The sequence below is a fragment of the Thalassophryne amazonica genome, chromosome 8, assembly GCF_902500255.1.
Source record: "Thalassophryne amazonica chromosome 8, fThaAma1.1, whole genome shotgun sequence".
In the NCBI taxonomy this organism is placed as follows: domain Eukaryota; kingdom Metazoa; phylum Chordata; class Actinopteri; order Batrachoidiformes; family Batrachoididae; genus Thalassophryne; species Thalassophryne amazonica.
The window spans coordinates 97,791,904-97,812,390 of NC_047110.1; the positions used below are offsets into that span (position 1 = coordinate 97,791,904).

At 44.4% G+C, this 20,487-nt stretch overlaps 1 long non-coding RNA gene across 1 annotated transcript; it reads right to left on the minus strand.

Moving 5' to 3' along the window:
- Nucleotides 1-1,893: 1,893 nt before the first annotated feature.
- On the minus strand, nucleotides 1,894-17,416 carry LOC117516156. Its single transcript, XR_004562315.1, has 3 exons — nucleotides 17,403-17,416; nucleotides 7,012-7,017; nucleotides 1,894-1,983 (listed from the first exon to the last, which is right to left on the minus strand). It is a non-coding gene; the product is annotated as an uncharacterized LOC117516156 (long non-coding RNA).
- Between the last annotated feature and the right edge of the window lie 3,071 nt (nucleotides 17,417-20,487).

Below are 20,487 nucleotides of genomic sequence, written 5' to 3' on the forward strand. Positions count from 1 at the left end.
CTAACAAGATTGCATGCTCTGTTTAGGCCAGGAGTCTGCAGGGGCGTCTGTTCTGTGCGCAGCTGGAGGACATGTAGGATACACAGAAGTACATTTTTGGAATGGTTTTCTGAATTGTTGCCTGAAATTAAAAGAATTTCTGAAGCATCACTACCTGGATAGGTGTGCTAGAGAATGAGATCCTCACACTGAAAATGACACTGAGTTTACATCCAGAGCAACACCTGGAATGAATTCTGGAATTTAATGCAGAAAGAGAAGTACCCCAACCTCAGACAAACTGCAAAGAATTTGCACTTTTTGCATCAACATATTTGTGTGAGTCTGCCTTTTCACACATGAAAATCAAGTCAAAATACAGATCCACCATTACCGATTTGTAATGGTGGATCTGTATTTTGACTGTAATTTGTACTTGCGGCCTGCTTACAGCTGGCACTCTGCTCCTACTGTCCGGACTACGAGTGACTAGCTGCCTCCTCTCAGTGCCAGAAGTCCCACTAAGGTAGGGAACAACTTTTCCAACTTAAATTAGACATTGTATATAATTTGGGTCCTTTGTTGTTGTGTTGTTACGGGCCAGTCCTAGGCCTACTTGTGCTTATTCTATGCACCATGCACATTTACTTCAATAATGTGTTATTATTGTTAAAACTTTATTGCTGTGCCAGAAAACTGTTATTATATTGGTGCATAATAAATTGTATCTATGCTATGGCTTTCAATGTGGATTGGTAGATCTTGATACACTGTCAACTTTAAAAGTAGATCTTGGTTCAAAAAAGGTTGGATACCCCTGCCTGAGAGGATTGCCATGCATCAGTGAAAAGCTGGATGTCCTGCAATTCCTTACTTTTAAACTCAGAGAAGACCAAAATGACGGTTCTTGGTCCAGCAAGATATCGGCATTAGTTTGACCAGCTAACACTTAACACCTAGGCTCGTGTGTCATACATCACAAAGTGAGAAACCTTGGGGTGATTTTTGATCCCACATTGTCCTTTGACCTCCACATTAAAGATATTACAAGGACTGCTTTCTTCCACATGGGAAATGGTATGGTATGATTTTATTTCTCAGGGACAGTGCACAATAATACATTGACCTAAAAAAACAGGAAAGATGCATCGTGACAGGTTATAGCAAAAATACTAATTTCCACCTGTAGTCCCTGGACAGGTTGAGGTCTAACTATAAATAACAGCATTTGTAAATGAAAAGAAAATCCATTTAGCACAAAGACTATTGATACTGTAAACATATAATATCTCACCCCTCAAGTATACCATTCATAAAAACTTTCAACATTTTATCAATTCAAAGACATATACAAAAGATACCACTTTGTTCACACACACACACACACACACACACACACACACACACACACACACACACACACACACACACACACACACACACACACACACACACACATATATATATATATATATACACACACACACACACATACGTGCACACATACACACATAATCACACTTTTCAAACATCTTCACACTATATAGTAAAGATTCATATCATCCTGTCTATGACTGATGCAGATACCCTGATTCATGCATTTGTCTCTTCTAGATTGGACTACTGCAATGTTCTATTTTCTGGTTTACCACAGTCCAGCATTAGGGCTCTCCAAATGATTCAAAATGCTGCTGCCAGACTCTTGACAGGAAGCAGAAGGTTTGACCACATTACACCCATTTTGGCATCTCTTCACTGGCTTCCTGTCCCTGTGAGATCAGATTTTAAGGTTCTGCTATTAACCTATAAAATTGTTCACAGACTAGGACCTCCCTACTTAGCTGACCTAATTAAACCCTACGTACCAGCCCGGCCTCTGAGTTTTCAGGGCGCAGGACTACTCTGTGTCCTAGCGTAAATAAAAGTCTGCGGGCCACAGAGCTTTCTCTTATCATGCACCTGTTTTGTGGAATGATCTCTCTATGGAGATAAAACACTCAGATTCTATTGAGCCATTCAAGTTCAGAATTAAAACGCATTAATTCTCCCTTTCGTATGGCTACCATACTGGCATAGTATGGAACTATGCTTCTTATCCTTTTAAATTAATGTTTTCAGTAATGGAACAGGTCTCAGTCTCAACTTTATCTGAATTCTGGGTCTGTTCGTGAAGCTTCGGGCTGGAGGTCGGGGATCAGCTTAGTATTTTCTCTGCTTTCCTGTCGATTTAATGCTGATGAATTATATCTTAGGTGTGGTTTTTCTGGCTGACTGATTGTGCTCTTCTGTCTTTCTCCAAGGTGCAGAGAGCAATGTGTGGGAGTGGCACCTGTGGACAATGGGATGCTGGACTGTTCGTGAGATGACATGCCTGAAGCTGATGCAGCAGATGTTTTGATTTCCTGTTTTCTGTTTCTTCAGCTTTGTAAAAAAAACTTGTAACTATTAGAATGGTCAAAGCAGTGGGTCACCCCTCTCAGTCTGGTTTGCTTGAGGTTTCTTCCTCAATATCATCTGAGGGAGTTTTTCCTTACCATTGTTGCCTGTGCACTTGTTCCAGTGCAGGGGTTCTCAATCTGGTGTTGCAGACCGAACGGCCCCCACTAAAAATTGACCTGCCCTGCCTTCAGTGCACATGCTTCATTTGGGACCATAGCAGCACGTTTGAGACTGACGTCTGACTCTCTACACCCAAAGCGAATGGAATAATGGGATTATTAACCATCAGATGACAAGGTAAAACCTCTTAAATCATTCTAAAGTCAATTTTAAGCAGAAAATGAGGCGACAATTAGCGAGTTGTTACTGACAGTCTGAAATGATGTAGGCGCAGCAGCAGCTGCTGTGGACTCTGATCGGTCCGCCATCATTTATTATGTAATAATGCTGAATTTATGTGGAAATGATTGTTGTACAAAAGCTTCAGATAGCTGTCGCTGAGATAGATGATGACTGTAGTGCAGTTTTAAGCAGAAACGAGTGAAGGCAGGGCGGAACTATTTTTAGGGGGGCCCGGTTGGTCGTCGGCATGGTCCTCAAGGACCGCTGAACCTGCACATTTTCCATCTCTCCCTGCTCTGCCACAAGCTGACTTGCTAATTCAGGTGTCTGTTAGGAGTTGAGTGGCTGTGCACCTGAATTAGCAAATCAGCTTTGGCAAAGCAGAGAGAGATGGAAAATACACAGGTTCAGGAGTCCTTGAGGACCAGATTGAGAACCCCTGCTCTAGCGGTTGGTAAGGCTAGACCTTACTTGTGTGAAGTACCTTGAGACAGCTTTGTTGTGATTTGGTGCTATATGAAATGTAATAAGTTGAATTTCCTTCTGGATGGGACACCTGTCCATCACATTCCCAGCCAAAGCAGGTACCCATTTACAACTGAGTGGACTGGGACAATCAAAATGAAGTGCCTTGTCCAAGTACACAGACAGGTAGCATGACTAGGAATGAAACCCAGGTCAACATATTGGTAACACATCTCCTATCCCACTGAGGTACCTGCTCTGTGAGATTAAAGACAGGTGCTGGAAAAAAAAGGTGTTTTCACAAATGGCAGTGTGTTTATACAACTGTTATTACTGGGAGCTGGTTCCAGTTCAGATTTAGCAGATTAATCTCTACCATTCAGTTCCAACTGAACAGAACAAGGGCTGAGTGCAGGGGTGAGCATTCATGCAACTGCACAGAGAAAGAGACAAAAAAAAGTGGCTTATCTTGAAAGCACAGTGTGCACTTTTCACACAGCTGCAGGCTCCCCTCTCCTCAATACACCATCTCTCTCTCTCTCCATTCTGTCTCTTAGTCTCTCCAACATCGTCCCTCCATCTTTTCACCCACTCTGGCTGAGCATTTAACATGTGCGGATGAAAAGGGCAGCTCTGTGAAAGGGCAGTATTGAGCAGCCACCCCCAGGATGCCAGCACCTGTCCAGTCCAATAAAGCAGGTTGTCCTGCTATTACTGGCCACCTGGGCAGAGAAATTGGATCATTCCTGTCTTTTTCCTTATCATTTTACTGGTACGGCTACACTACTTGTCAATTAGAATAAGAGGCACAAAGAGGGGAAGTCCCATAAGAGAACAAACAAACACACATCTGTGGATTGGAAAAGCAACCTCTGCTACATGCTCATTTTCTCCTATGACTTCTTCACAGGTAGAGAAAAGTTTCAGTGGTTTTGTTGTTGTTCAGGGTTTAATTCACACATGGTGACTAAATTCAGACTCCTCAGCGAGTCATTTTGCCCATGAGTCATACTTCCTAAACACAGTGTGTGTAGGTTACTCAGGATCCTGTGTGTTATGACTGAGTTATTATACATTTTGAATGAGAACCAGCTTATACTTAATGCTTGTGGAGTTATGAGGTCGCTGGGCCATGCCAATACCTGTGCAGGAGTAAGAAGGTCTCTAGGGTCCTTGTGCTTCCTGTCTTACTGTAAGATTGTAAGGCTCAGAGGCTAACCACTGACCTCAAGTGACAGCTGGATATCTTTGGTGCAAGGTTTCTTTAGAGAATCCTTTGGTACAGCTGGAATGACTGTCTGTCAAGTAAACAGTTACTTAGGGAAACAGATGAGGAGTATCACCTGCATTGTGCAGTAATTTCAGCTTTTGGCCGTGTGGCATGTGTCTTTGAACATAATCCAGCATGCAGGTGCAGCATTGCTGAAGACTCCAGTGGCTAGAGAGGCCAAAGAGGACACCTGAGTTTCACCTGGCTGTGGGAGATTGATGGTTACTTCGGTGATTGGTGGTGATGCTGTTGTCTGACTGGGTGGTTGGCATCCAGGGCCCAAGGCAGTTACACAGTGTGAAGGAAGTGGCCACACATGGCAGCACTGCATTCTCCCAAACATGATCTGTACAGCTGTGTGTATTTGCATTTTTTTTTTTTAAATCAGTGTGTGGGTTATCATCTTCCCATGTGACTAACCGAAACTGCCACCAATTAGCCACATTGGCTAACAACTGTTGAACCCCTGAGAGAACAGTGATCTGTGTGTGTGTGTGTGTGTGTGTGTATATACATATTTAACATTGGCTTTTATATTTTGTTTGGCCAATTACTTAGAAAATAGAGGGTCTGTGTATAAAAGTTGCCGTAATTGTTAAACTTTTAATGTGATATTTTGTTAATCCCCTTGAACTATAGCTGAAAGTCGACATTGCAAGCACAAAGACTTTCAATTCAACTCCATTCATGTTGTTGTTAGCCGTTGGACTGCTCCCAGTTTCTTGGGGTTGCCACAGTGGTTACAGTATATGTAGATCCGCATTATGATGTGGCACAGGTTTTACACTGGATGACATTCTTGATGCAACTCCAGTTGTACTTGGACAAACACATACAACCCCTGGTCTTCCTAAGCAGTCTCCTAGCCAAATACCAATCAGGACATAATCTGCTTCACTGTTGAGATTTGACAGGATCAGATGTACACACTTGGCTGCTTCAACTCCATTCATGTACAGAGACAAAATTACAGAAAAAAAAAACAAAAAAAACACTCAGATTATGTCAATGTCCAAATACTTATGTACCTGCCATATTGTTCAAATAATTAACCAAAGTAACAACTCAAATGTAAACACAAGTGTCACTCTGCTGCTGACGTACAACATAGAAGTTTGGAGCCCATCAATTCAAATCTCATAGACCTTTTGATAAATGGGCTAAAACAAGTCACAATTAAAAAATAACCATTTGTTTAAAGGTGATAGAGAGAGGTTGAATGGGACATTAATCCTTGTTTTGTGATGTGATATGTAGCCCCCCAAAAATTGGTTGGGTCTGTAATGGCTCAAAACCTTCCTAAAAGGCTCTCTGAAACAGCTATGTTACTATGCTGGGTTTAGAATGCCTCGTTTGCCTTTAATGGCGTCGTTTCAGAGGTTATTTGGCAACCTCATTATGAAATGCAAGTAGGTGGCGCTGATCGGTTGCCGTTGTTTGATTGGCTGCCCTTGCTCTCACTGAAAAGAAAGCATTATTTATTTATTTTCATTGCTTTTATATTTTCTGTTGTGTTTCTACTCGGGTTTTTTTGCCTCTTTCTCTAAAATTGTATATAATAATCATTAGATTATTAACATGTAAACAAAAATGAATTTAAGAATTATTACAATTTGAAAACAAATGCACCCGAACATGATGACAGCTGCAATGCTAACTTTTAACACTGAAAATGCCATAGACATGCTAACGTGTTAGCATTGCTCCCGTTTTTAAGTTATAAAATACATCTATCAACTGTTTCAGAAGAACATAACAGGTCGGTTTAACATAGAAAAGGTAAATAATACTCACAGATGTATGCTCTTTAGGGTTTTATCAGGAGAAAATTAAGCAAAAGAAAGAAAGAATAATCGAAGCATTGCTTCAATCTGTGAAGCACTGCTTCGATTGGTTCAAGGTTCAAAGCAAAGCCGCGCTGCAGAAACGTTGTTTACGGTAATCAATGTAATCAATCTGTAATCAATACAGAATTATAATTTTCCTGACAAACCCCCCAAAACAACGGCCACTCTGAAGGACCGATAACATAATCGTTAACATAATCGCACAAAACTTATTGATGTCGGTGGATTGAGTCATTTCTTAACGATACCCAAAAGGAACTGGTTCTCGATACACATCCCTAGCTGCTAAGGGGTTAGCTCATTCCCTTTAGAGGAACAAACCAGAGCTAACGTGCCATTCTAACGTGCAATTCTTACAACAGGAATATGGCGCAACACAAATTTAAAACAAAAGAAAATGTGATAAAAAAACAGGCTGTACTGATTGCTGGGGTTGATTTTGTCGCAGAGTAGGGACTGACCCTCTACTGAGTATTAAATGCCGACTGAAGCCAGCTTGAAATCGTGCAAGGTTTGTGAAACAGTCCTCCGTGAAATGCGCAGAGCAAAGAAATAGTCGGCGGTTGTATGTACTGGGGATGCGGTTAAAAATGAATAAAAGCCAGTGATCGCATACATTGCTTTCCGTGGGAAGATCGTAGTCCGCTAAAACAGCCTGGGAAAGCACACCTGTAGCTCGCAATTGCTTCTCTTCGAGTGTTACGAATGGGTGGGCACAACCTTATGAATAATTAATTTTGAAGGGGCGTGTGTGAAAGGGTGTGGGTGTGTGTGTGGGGGGGCTATTGGTGAAAAAGTGATGTAAGTTTTCTCTCAAAAACGGACTGGCCTGTTTTCTAGGGGCAATTCAAAAAAGGAGAAATACTTGAAACAGAGGTTCTGAAACTTGCTGGCACTTCGTGTGTATTCCCCACAGCGGGGAGACTCTGAACTAACACCAAAAACATGAAAAAGATGATTCTGATTCTCTATCCCCTTTAAGGTGTTTGTTTAATGTTTGCAGACAATCAAATAGCCATGTTTTCAAATATGAACAAAAAATTTACAAATAAAATGCATTTTTTATGTGGAAGTTTTGTTCAAAGTATTATATAAAAAATAGATTAAAAAAGCCGTGACTGCATTAACCATAATGACAAATTATTACAACCCTGCAAGTTAATGGTCTTGAGCAATACCCCAAATTGTGGTTCATATTTTATACTCACGCGATATCATTGCGCTGGTAGCAACCCTGCAATAGACAAGCAACAAGGTCTCCTAAAAACTCCAAGTCCCGCTCCAAAAGGGCTGTCTCCAGCTCCTGGACACAACACAAAAAGAGTAGGAAATAATGTCAGGCAATACACAGGTAAGGAAATCAGCAACCATCTCTTTTAATAAGCTAACAAAAAGAATACCTTAAAATGTCAACAGAAACACAGCAACAAGGAATGGTTATCGGGTCGGCACTTTAAGGGTGTACTTATCAGTGTTATTTGGTGGTAAAGGTGACGGCAAAGAGGGTGCAGGTTTCTTTGTAATCACTCCACCAGGTGATTTTATTGATGAACTCATCCTGTCTGCTGTCAATCAGTATCTCCTGTTACAGTTCTGCAGTGTGCATTCAATCAATCAATCAATCAATCAATTTTATTTATATAGCGCCAAATCACAACAAACAGTTGCCCCAAGGCGCTTTATATTGTAAGGCAAGGCCATACAATAATTACGTAAAAAACCCCAATGGTCAAAACAACCCCCTGTGAGCAAGCACTTGGCGACAGTGGGAAGGAAAAACTCCCTTTTAACAGGAAGAAACCTCCAGCAGAACCAGGCTCAGGGAGGGGCAGTCTTCTGCTGGGACTGGTTGGGGCTGAGGGAGAGAACCAGGAAAAAGACATGCTGTGGAGGGGAGCAGAGATCAATCACTAATGATTAAATGCAGAGTGGTGCATACAGAGCAAAAAGATAAAGAAACACTCAGTGCATTATGGGAACCCCCCAGCAGTCTAAGTCTATAGCAGCATAACTAAGGGATGGTTCAGGGTCACCTGATCCAGCCCTAACTATAAGCTTTAGCAAAAAGGAAAGTTTTAAGTCTAATCTTAAAAGTAGAGAGGGTGTCTGTCTCCCTGATTCGAATTGGGAGCTGGTTCCACAGGAGAGGAGCCTGAAAGCTGAAGGCTCTGCCTCCCATTCTACTCTTACAAACCCTAGGAACTACAAGTAAGCCTGCAGTCTGAGAGCAAAGCGCTCTATTGAGGTGATATGGTACTATGAGGTCCCTAAGATAAGAAGGGACCTGATTATTCAAAACCTTATGAGTAAGAAGAAGAATTTTAAATTCTATTCTAGAATTAACAGGAAGCCAATGAAGAGAGGCCAATATGGGTGAGATATGCTCTCTCCTTCTAGTCCCTGTCAGTACTCTAGCTGCAGCATTTTGAATTAACTGAAGGCTTTTCAGGGAACTTTTAGGACAACCTGATAATAATGAATTACAATAGTCCAGCCTAGAGGAAATAAATGCATGAATTAGTTTTTCAGCATCACTCTGAGACAAGACCTTTCTAATTTTAGAGATATTGCGCAAATGCAAAAAAGCAGTCTTACATATTTGTTTAATATGCGCTTTGAATGACATATCCTGATCAAAAATGACTCCAAGATTTCTCACAGTATTATTAGAGGTCAGGGTAATGCCATCCAGAGTAAGGATCTGGTTAGACACCATGTTTCTAAGATTTGTGGGGCCAAGTACAATAACTTCAGTTTTATCTGAGTTTAAAAGCAGGAAATTAGAGGTCATCCATGTCCTTATGTCTGTAAGACAATCCTGCAGTTTAGCTAATTGGTGTGTGTCCTCTGGCTTCATGGATAGATAAAGCTGGGTATCATCTGCGTAACAATGAAAATTTAAGCAATGCCATCTAATAATACTGCCTAAGGGAAGCATGTATAAAGTGAATAAAATTGGTCCTAGCAGAGAACCTTGTGGAACTCCATAATTAACCTTAGTCTGTGAAGAAGATTCCCCATTTACATGAACAAATTGTAATCTATTAGATAAATATGATTCAAACCACCGCAGCGCAGTGCCTTTAATACCTATGGCATGCTCTAATCTCTGCAATAAAATTTTATGGTCAACAGTATCAAAAGCAGCACTGAGGTCTAACAGAACAAGCACAGAGATAAGTCCACTGTCTGAGGCCATAAGAAGATCATTTGTAACCTTCACTAATGCTGTTTCTGTACTATGATGAATTCTAAAACCTGACTGAAACTCTTCAAATAGACCATTCCTCTGCAGATGATCAGTTAGCTGTTTTACAACTACCCTTTCAAGAATTTTTGAGAGAAAAGGAAGGTTGGAGATTGGCCTATAATTAGCTAAGATAGCTGGGTCAAGTGATGGCTTTTTAAGTAATGGTTTAATTACTGCCACCTTAAAAGCCTGTGGTACATAGCCAACTAATAAAGATAAATTGATCATATTTAAGATCGAAGCATTAAATAATGGTAGGGCTTCCTTGAGCAGCCTGGTAGGAATGGGGTCTAATAGACATGTTGAAGGTTTGGATGAAGTAACTAATGAAAATAACTCAGACAGAACAATCTGAGAGAAAGAGTCTAACCAAATACCGGCATCACTGAAAGCAGCCAAAGATAACGATACGTCTTTGGGATGGTTATGAGTATTTTTTTCTCTAATAGTTAAAATTTTATTAGCAAAGAAAGTCATGAAGTCATTACTAGTTAAAGTTAAAGGAATACTCGGCTCAATAGAGCTCTGACTCTTTGTCAGCCTGGCTACAGTGCTGAAAAGAAACCTGGGGTTGTTCTTATTTTCTTCAATTAGTGATGAGTAGTAAGATGTCCTAGCTTTACGGAGGGCTTTTTATAGAGCAACAGACTCTTTTTCCAGGCTAAGTGAAGATCTTCTAAATTAGTGAGACGCCATTTCCTCTCCAACTTACGGGTTATCTGCTTTAAGCTGCGAGTTTGTGAGTTATACCACGGAGTCAGGCACTTCTGATTTAAAGCTCTCTTTTTCAGAGGAGCTACAGCATCCAAAGTTGTCTTCAATGAGGATGTAAAACTATTGACGAGATACTCTATCTCACTTACAGAGTTTAGGTAGCTACTCTGCACTGTGTTGGTATATGGCATTAGGGAACATAAAGAAGGAAACATATCCTTAAACCTAGTTACAGCACTTTCTGAAAGACTTCTAGTGTAATGAAACTTATTCCCCACTGCTGGGTAGTCCATCAGAGTAAATGTAAATGTTATTAAGAAATGATCAGACAGAAGGGAGTTTTCAGGGAATACTGTTAAGTCTTCAATTTCCATACCATAAGTCAGAACAAGATCTAACATATGATTAAAGTGGTGGGTGGACTCATTTACATTTTGAGCAAAGCCAATTGAGTCTAATAATAGATTAAATACAGTGTTGAGGCTGTCATTCTCAGCATCTGTGTGGATGTTAAAATCGCCCACTATAATTATCTTATCTGAGCTAAGCACTAAGTCAGACAAAAGTTCTGAAAATTCACAGAGAAACTCACAGTAACAACCAGGAGGACGATAGATAACAACAAATAAAACTGGTTTTTGGGACTTCCAATTTGGATGGACAAGACTAAGAGTCAAGCTTTCAAATGAATTAAAGCTCTGTCTGGGTTTTTGATTAATTAATAAGCTGGAATGGAAGATTGCTGCTAATCCTCCGCCTCGGCCCGTGCTACGAGCGTTCTGGCAGTTAGTGTGACTCGGGGGTGTTGACTCATTTAAACTAACATATTCATCCTGCTGTAACCAGGTTTCTGTAAGGCAGAATAAATCAATATGTTGATCAATTATTATATCATTTACTAACAGAGACTTAGAAGAGAGAGACCTAATGTTTAATAGACCACATTTAACTGTTTTAGTCTGTGGTGCAGTTGAAGGTGCTATATTATTTTTTATTTTTGAATTTTTATGCTTAAATAGATTTTTGCTGGTTATTGGTAGTCTGGGAGCAGGCACCGTCTCTACGGGGATGGGGTAATGAGGGGATGGCAGGGGGAGAGAAGCTGCAGAGAGGTGTGTAAGACTACAACTCTGCTTCCTGGTCCCAACCCTGGATAGTCACGGTTTGGAGGATTTAAGAAAATTGGCCAGATTTCTAGAAATGAGAGCTGCTCCATCCAAAGTGGGATGGATGCCGTCTCTCCTAACAAGACCAGGTTTTCCCCAGAAGCTTTGCCAATTATCTATGAAGCCCACCTCACTTTTTGGACACCACTCAGACAGACAGCAATTCAAGGAGAACATGCGGCTAAACATGTCACTCCCGGTCCGATTGGGGAGGGGCCCAGAGAAAACTACAGATTCCAACATTGTTTTTGCAAAGTTACACACCGATTCAATGTTAATTTTAGTGACCTCCGATTGGCGTAACCGGGTGTCATTACTGCCGACGTGAATTACAATCTTACCAAATTTACGCTTAGCCTTAGCCAGCAGTTTCAAATTTCCTTCAATGTCGCCTGCTCTGGCCCCCGGAAGACAATTGACTATGGTTGCTGGTGTCGCTAACTTCACATTTCTCAAAACAGAGTCGCCAATAACCAGAGTTTGTTCCTCGGCGGGTGTGTCGCCGAGTTGGGAAAAACGGTTAGAAATGTGAACGGGTTGACGGTGTACAGGGGGCTTCTGTTTAGAACTACGCTTCCTCCTCACAGTCACCCAGTCGGCCTGCTTTCCCGGCTGCTCGGGATCTGCCAGAGGGAAACTAACGGCGGCTAAGCTACCTTGGTCCGCACCGACTACAGGGGCCTGGCTAGCTGTAGAATTTTCCACGGTGCGGAGCCGAGTCTCCAATTCGCCCAGCCTGGCCTCCAAAGCTACGAATAAGCTACACTTATTACAAGTACCCTTACTGCTAAAGGAGGTCGAGGAATAACTAAACATTTCACACCCAGAGCAGAAAAGTGCGGGAGAGACAGGAGAAGCCGCCATGCTAAACCGGCTAAGAGCTAGTAGCTGCGCTAAGCTAGCGGATTCCTAAAAACACGCAAAGTGAATAACGTGTAAATAATTTAGAGGTGATTCAGCAGAGGGAGTGCTTTAGTTAAGGCACGTGAAAATAACACTGTGAAACAAATCGTTATCTAGTTAACTAGATCAATCTAACTGCGCAGATTAAACAGCTAACAGATACAACAAAACACCGCTGTACTCCGGAACAGGAAGTGATACAATATCAGTTTGGCCTTTTCTTGTGTGTGCATGTGTGAGTGTGTGGGCTGGTTTTTTGTTCGTTTGTTTGTTTAACTACCACATGCCCAACAGCACCTGCCTTAAACCACCCTGCACCAAAGGTTTTAATATATCAACACAAAAATATAAATATGGATATTAAGTACATGTATACTCACCATCAACTTTGTGCTTTTATATAATTTGTATAACCCAGAGTTTGGGTCGTATGGAGCTCTGTGTGGAGCTCTGCTTGGAAAGAGGAGAAAGTGAGTTCTCATAAATGGACAGCAATCATGTGACTTTTCAGTCACTGCAGCATTTTTTTTTAAAATAAGTTTATATTTTTCAAAGCTGTGTGTTGTTTGCCAGTCATAGAAAGTTCAGTAAAAGGTGTTCAATATTTAACTATTTAACTGCATGCCGCTAGCTCACGGCACACGTGCAGAACACAGGCACTGGGGCTATTCTCAAGAGGGGAGAGTTTCACGTGATGCACCACATGTGTCTGGGATGGTTCTGGAACACGTCCCTCATGCTCCCTGTCTGCAAGGTTTAAACCAAAAATCAATATGTGACACAGCTATAACATGAGCAGTCGCACAAACACATGCAGTCAGGAAAACACAATCTCACATACGCAAATACAAGTTGCCAATGCGGCGAGAGAGACAGATTGAGGCAAAGAGAAGATGTGACAAGAAGACCTGCCTTCAGCTCTGCACACAAGGCTCCAAATGAGAGAGAGTTCTAAATTTATTTCCTTAATTTCTCCACTACTGTACAGTTAATGGGCGGATGTTATCAATGCTCTTTAATAATTTAGTACCAGGGTCAGTTTAATATTGGGTTTTGGTGCACTAGTGCATTAGTGGTGACACTAATAAACACATGCCACAAAATATCTTGTTGAGAAGAAATACAGAAAAAAAACACTGGTATACAATTAGCAGAATTACAAAAAAAAAAAAAAAAAAAATTACAATATCTCGAGCTGGCAGCACAGTGGTTGGCACTGCTGTACACCAAGAAGGCTGTGTGTTCGATTCTGACGTGGCCATTCTGTGTGGAGTTTGCGTGTTCTCCCCGGGTGCGTAGGTGTGAATGTGCACACATATATACACATATATATATATATACACATATATACACACTCAAAAATATAAACGCAACACTTTTGGTTTTGCTCCCATTTTGTATGAGATGAACTCAAAGATCTAAAACTTTTTCCACATACACAATATCACCATTTCCCTCAAATATTGTTCACAAACCAGTCTAAATCTGTGATAGTGAGCACTTCTCCTTTGCTGAGATAATCCATCCCACCTCACAGGTGTGCCATACCAAGATGCTGATTAGACACCATGATTAGTGCACAGGTGTGCCTTAGACTGCCCACAATAAAAGGCCACTCTGAAAGGTGCAGTTTTGTTTTATTGGGGGGGATACCAGTCAGTATCTGGTGTGACCACCATTTGCCTCATGCAGTGCAACACATCTCCTTCGCATAGAGTTGATCAGGTTGTCAATTGTGGCCTGTGGAATGTTGGTCCACTCCTATTCAATGGCTGTGCGAAGTTGCTGGATATTGGCAGGAACTGGTACACGCTGTCATATACGCCGGTCCAGAGCATCCCAAACATGCTCAATGGGTGACATGTCCGGTGAGTATGCCCGCCATGCAAGAACTGGGACATTTTCAGCTTCCAAGAATTGTGTACAGATCCTTGCAACATGGGGCCGTGCATTATCCTGCTGCAACATGAGGTGATGTTCTTGGATGTATGGCACAACAATGGGCCTCAGGATCTCGTCACGGTATCTCTGTGCATTCAAAATGCCATGAGTAAAATGCACCTGTGTTCTTTGTCCATAACAGATGCCTGCCCATACCATAACCCCACCGCCACCATGGGCCACTCGAACCACAACATTGACATCAGAAAACCGCTCACCCACACAACGCCACACACTGTCTGCCATCTGCCCTGGACAGTGTGAACAGGGATTCATCCGTGAAGAGAACACCTCTCCAGCGTGCCAAACGCCAGCGAATGTGAACATTTGCCCACTCAAGACGGTTACGACGACAAACTGGAGTCAGGTCGAGACCCCGATGAGGACGACGAGCATGCAGATGAGCTTCCCTGAGACGGTTTCTGACAGTTTGTGCAGAAATTCTTTGGTTATGCAAACCGATTGTTTCAGCAGCTGTCCGAGTGGCTGGTCTCAGACGATCTTGGAGGTGAACATGCTGGATGTGGAGGTCCTGGGCTGGTGTGGTTACACGTGGTCTGTAGTTGTGAGGCTGGTTGGATGTACTGCCAAATTCTCTGAAACGCCTTTGGAGACGACTCATGGTAGAGAAATGAACATTCAATACACGAGCAACAGCTCTGGTTGACATTCCTGCTGTCAGCATGCCAATTGCACGCTCCCTCAAATCTTGCGACATCTGTGGCATTGTGCTGTGTGATAAAACAGCATCTTTCAGAGTGGTCTTTTATTGTGGGCAGTCTAAGGCACACCTGTGCACTAATCATGGTGTCTAATCAGCATCTTGATATGGCACACCTGTGAGGTGGGATGGATTATCTCAGCAAAGGAGAAGTGCTCACTATCACAGATTTAGACTGGTTTGTGAACAATATTTGAGGGAAATGGTGATATTGTGTATATGGAAAAAGTTTTAGATCTTTGAGTTCATCTCATACAAAATGGGAGCAAAACCAAAAGTGCTACGCCTCGTCCAATATAACTTTTCTTCATCCAATGTTTCTCTATGTTGGACTCCTTACCATCCATTATTTGTATAATATATATATATATATATATATATATATATATATATAAATATGGCCCTGTCCAGGGGGTACTCCGCTTCATGCCCCATGACTGCTGGGATAGGCTCCAGCGCCCCGTGACCCTTAATTGGAGTAAGCGGGTATAGAAAATCAATGGATGGATATCTCGAGCTGCAATGCATCATTTAATCAATTAATGAACAAGGGTCCAAAAAATGGCAACAAAAACCATAGTGCTTTATTGGCAATTAAGTTACACTGACCAAAACAGGATAATACCTTTCTGTATAAATGAGTCACCATGACAACCAAATCATATTTGGAATTTTAAACAGAAATAAAAGTTTACTAGCTGAATTGCCTGTTCTACGCATGGTAATAGAGAAGAAATTTGGCCATGTCATTGTATGCTTCATGTTACTTTAGTGAAAGTATAGTACGAGGGCTGTCAATACAGTATAGGTCCTTTTTATTTTTTCAAAAACTATATGGATTTCATTCATATGTTTTTACGTCAGACATGCTTGAACCCTCGTGCGCATGCGTGAGTTTTTCCACGGCTGTCGGTGACGTCATTCGCCTGTGGGCACTCCTTGTGGGAGGAGTCGTCCAGCCCCTCGTCGGAATTCCTTTGTCTGAGAAGTTGCTGAGAGACTGGCGCTTTGTTTGATCAAAATTTTTTCTAAACCTGTGAGACACATCGAAGTGGACACGGTTTGAAAAATTAAGCTGGTTTTCCGTGAAAATTTTAATGGCTGATGAGAGATTTTGAGGTGATACTGTCGCTTTAAGGACTTCCCACGGTGCGAGACGTCGCGCAGCGCTCTCAGGCGCCGTCGTCAGCCTGTTTCAAGCTGAAAACCTCCACATTTCAGGCTCTATTGATCCAGCACGTCGTAAGAGAACAGAGAAGTTTCAGAATAAGTCGGTTTCAGCATTTTATCCGGATATTCCACTGTTAAAGGAGATTTTTTTAATGAAAGACGTGCGGACGGGTCCGCGCTTTGGGATGCAGCCGGCGCGGTGCGGCGGCACAGGAAAAACACCTCCGTGTTGATAAGCATTTGTAAAATCCAGGCGGCTTTTGATGGCTTTCAGTGGAGTGAGTATATGAGAAATTGTTTAACAGCTGGACATGTTCCAACTTGTCCTTAAGGCTTCCAACAGAGGTGTTTTTCCTGTGGCGGAGCGTCGCAGCGGCTGCTAGCCGACGCTGCAATCCGTCCGCACATCTTTCATTAAAAAAATCTCCTTTAACAGTGGAATATCCGGATAAAATGCTGAAACCGACTTCTTCTGAAACTTCTCTGTTCTCTCACGACGTCCTGGCTCAATAGAACCTGAAATGTGGAGGTTTTCAGCTTGAAACAGGCTGACGACGGTGCCTGAGAGCGCTGTGCGACGTAAAATTTTCACCGAAAACCAGCTTAATTTTTCGAACCGTGTCCACTTCGATGTGTCTCACAGGTTTAGAAAAAACTTTGATCAAACAAAGTGCCAGTCTCTCGCAACTTCTCAGACAAAGGAATTCCGATGAGGGGCTGGACGACTCCTCCCACGGACACGGACCCACAACAGGGGGCGTAAATGAACGGACAATGGAAGGAGTCAAATTATAACACTTTACTGTTGTGAATGTCACAACCAAACACAGCAGATTCAGAATGTGCAACAGTCAATTAATAAAGGTGTCGTGTGGGCAGGCTCGACGATAGGAGACGCCCGTCTGGAAACGAACCGGAACCACACGATTTCCACCGCCACCTGAACCCGAGGAATACTGGAGCCGCCAAGTCCCGGAGTCCCCAGGTGGCCACCTTCCCGGCGTGTCGGATCTGGTACTGCTGGCAGAAAGCAAAAGACAGTCAAAGGGTGGGTGTGTGAACACCCAGTAACAATGGTGGGAATGCCACCTTCACCTCTCACTCAACACGTTGCAGCGGTCTCAGATGAAAAGGAGCACCGTCTTGCACAGCCTCCGCAAAAACGACCGGTTCTCCTGCAAACACTCACAATAACAGATTTATAAATCTCACAAAAAGGCTGAGAGTATTACCTCCAGATGAAGATGATATCTCGGCAGTTTGGTGGAGGTGTCTTCCTGCTTTTATACCAGATGTGATGATTAGTGACAGTTGTCACGGATGATGGGTGACAGCTGTCACCACGGCTTGTTCCTGAGGCGGCAGCGCCCTCTCGTGCCTGAAGCCCGCACTTCAGGCAGGGCGCCTTCTGGTGGTGGGCCAGCAGTACCTCCTCTTCAGCGGCCCACACAACAGGACCCCCCCCTCAACGGGCGCCTCCTGGCGCCCGACCAGGCTTGTCCGGGTGGCGACAATAGAAATCGGCCAGGAGGGCCGGGTCCAGGATGAAGCTCCTCTTCACCCAGGAGCATTCTTCGTGTCCATACCCCTCCCAGTCCACCAAATACTGGAAACCCCGGCCCATTCGACGGACGTCCAAGAGCCGGCGAACTGTCCAAGCCGGCTCACCGTCGATAATACGGGCAGGAGGCGGCGCTGGACCGGGTGCACAGAGGGGCGAGGTGTGATGCGGTTTTATCCTGGAGACATGAAAGACCGGATGGATCCGCAGTGAGGCCGGGAATTGGAGCCTCACTGCGGTAGGACTGAGGACCTTGAGGATGGGGAAGGGTCCAATGAATCGGTCTTTCAACTTGGGGGACTCAACCTGGAGTGGAATGTCCTTGGTGGAAAGCCACACCTCCTGCCCGGGCTGGTAAGTGGGGGCCGGGGACCGTCGACAGTCTGCATGGGCTTTAGCCCTCGTCCGGGCCCTCAACAAGGCCGAACGGGCGGTGCGCCACACCCGACGGCATCTCCGCAGGTGGGCCTGGACCGAGGGCACACCGACCTCTCAGAAGCGCTGCCAGACTACTGCCACGGTCCTACGCACCCCTGGGTGGCAGGAGAGCTTGGACCCGTGACAGAAGTCCAGAACGGCAGCTCTGGCTTCTGGTGGGACGTATAGTCTGTTCTTCGGCCCTGTTCCGGGATCCAGGCTCCGTGCCAGGGCCTCCCGGACGGTCTTCTCCACGTCCCAGGTCAGAGCAGCCACGATAGTGGACTCCAGGAGAATGGGTTCCGGTGGATCCGACAGCTCGGTCTTGACTTCCTGTTCATGCACCCGGGACAGGGCATCCGATCTTTGGTTTTTGGTCCCGGGGCGGTAGGTGATCCGGAAGTCAAAACGGCCGAAAAACAGTGACCAGCTTGCCTGGGGTATACTCCAGGTTCCGGTGGTCAGTGAAAACCGTGAAAGGCACTGACGCTCCCTCCAGCAGGTGTCTCCACTCCTCAAGGGCCTCTTTCACCGCAAGGAGCTCTCGATTGCCCACGTCATAGTTCCGCTCTGCTGGGGTCAACCTGTGGGAAAAATAGGCACACGGGTGAAGAACCTTATCGGTTTCTCCGCTCTGGGATAGCACGGCTCCTATCCCTGAGTCAGAGGCGTCCACTTCAACCACAAACTGGCGACCAGGATCGGGCTGCACCAAGACCGGTGCAGTCGAGAACCGGCGTTTCAACTCCCTAAACGCGGCTTCGCACCGATCCGACCAGGTGAAGGGAACTTTTGGTGAGGTCAGGGCCGTCAGGGGGCTAACTACCTGACTATACCCCTTAATGAACCTCCTGTAGAAATTTGCGAAGCCGAGGAACTGTTGCAGCTTCCTACGGCTTGTAGGTTGGGGCCAGTCTCTCACCGCTGCGACCTTGGCCGGATCCGGGGCGACGGAGTTGGAGGAGATGATAAACCCCAGGAAGGACAAAGAAGTGCGGTGAAACTCACACTTCTCGCCCTTCACAAACAACCGGTTCTCCAACAACCGCTGCAGGACCTGACGTACATGCCGTACATGGGTCTCAGGGTCAGGAGAAAAGATGAGTATATCATCCAGATATACGAAGACGAATCGGTGCAGGAAGTCCCGCAAGACGTCATTAACCAAAGCTTGGAACGTCGCGGGGGCGTTAGTGAGGCCGAACGGCATGACCAGGTACTCAAAATGACCTAACGGGGTGTTAAATGCCGTCTTCCATTCGTCTCCCTTCCGGATCCGAACTAGGTGGTATGCGTTCCTAAGATACAACTTTGTGAAGATTTTGGCTCCATGCAGGGGGGTGAACACTGAATCCAACAAAGGCAACGGGTATCGGTTGCGAACCGTGATCTCGTTCAGCCCCCGATAATCAATGCATGGACGAAGACCGCCATCTTTTTTTCCCACAAAAAAGAAACCTGCTCCCATCGGAGAGGTGGAGTTACAGATCAGCCCGGCAGCTAAGGAGTCCCGGATGTAGGTCTCCATCGATTCGCGCTCAGGTCGGGAGAGGTTGTACAGCCTGCTGGACGGGAACTCCACGCCTGGCAACAAATCGATGGCACAATCATATGGACGGTGCGGGGAAAGAGTGAGTGCCCGATCCTTGCTAAAAACGTCAGCAAGATCGTGGTACTCAACCGGCACCGCCAACAGATTGGGGGTAACTTGGACCTGCTCCTTAGCCTGGGAACCGGGAGGAACCGAGGATCCCAAACACATCCGATGGCAGGTTTCGCTCCACTGTACCACCACCCCGGACGGCCAATCAATCCGGGGATTGTGTTTCATCATCCAGGGGAACCCCAGAATCACACGGGAGGTAGAAGGAGTCACAAAAAACTCAATCTCCTCCCTATGATTCCCTGACACTACCAGAGTTACTGGTGGTGTCTTGTGTGTGATTAAAGGGAGTAGGGTGCCATCTAGCGCTCGCACCTGCAATGGTGTAGGTAGCGCCACCAGAGGGAGCCCTACCTCCCTGGCCCATCTGCTGTCTAACAGATTCCCTTCTGATCCTGTGTCTACCAGTGCTGGGGCCTGAAGGGTTAAATCCCCACTAAGGATTGTAACTGGGAGTCGTGCGGCAATATGTGTGTGTCCCACGTGAATTTTTTGGCCCACCCTAAGCCCAGTCTCTAGGGGCGGGCGTTGGTGTTTAACCGTTCGGGGCAATCGCTCAATTGATGCTCCATTGAGCCACAAACAAAACATGCCCCCCGTGGAAACCTCCTCTGTCTATTAGGTGGTCTAAATGTGGCC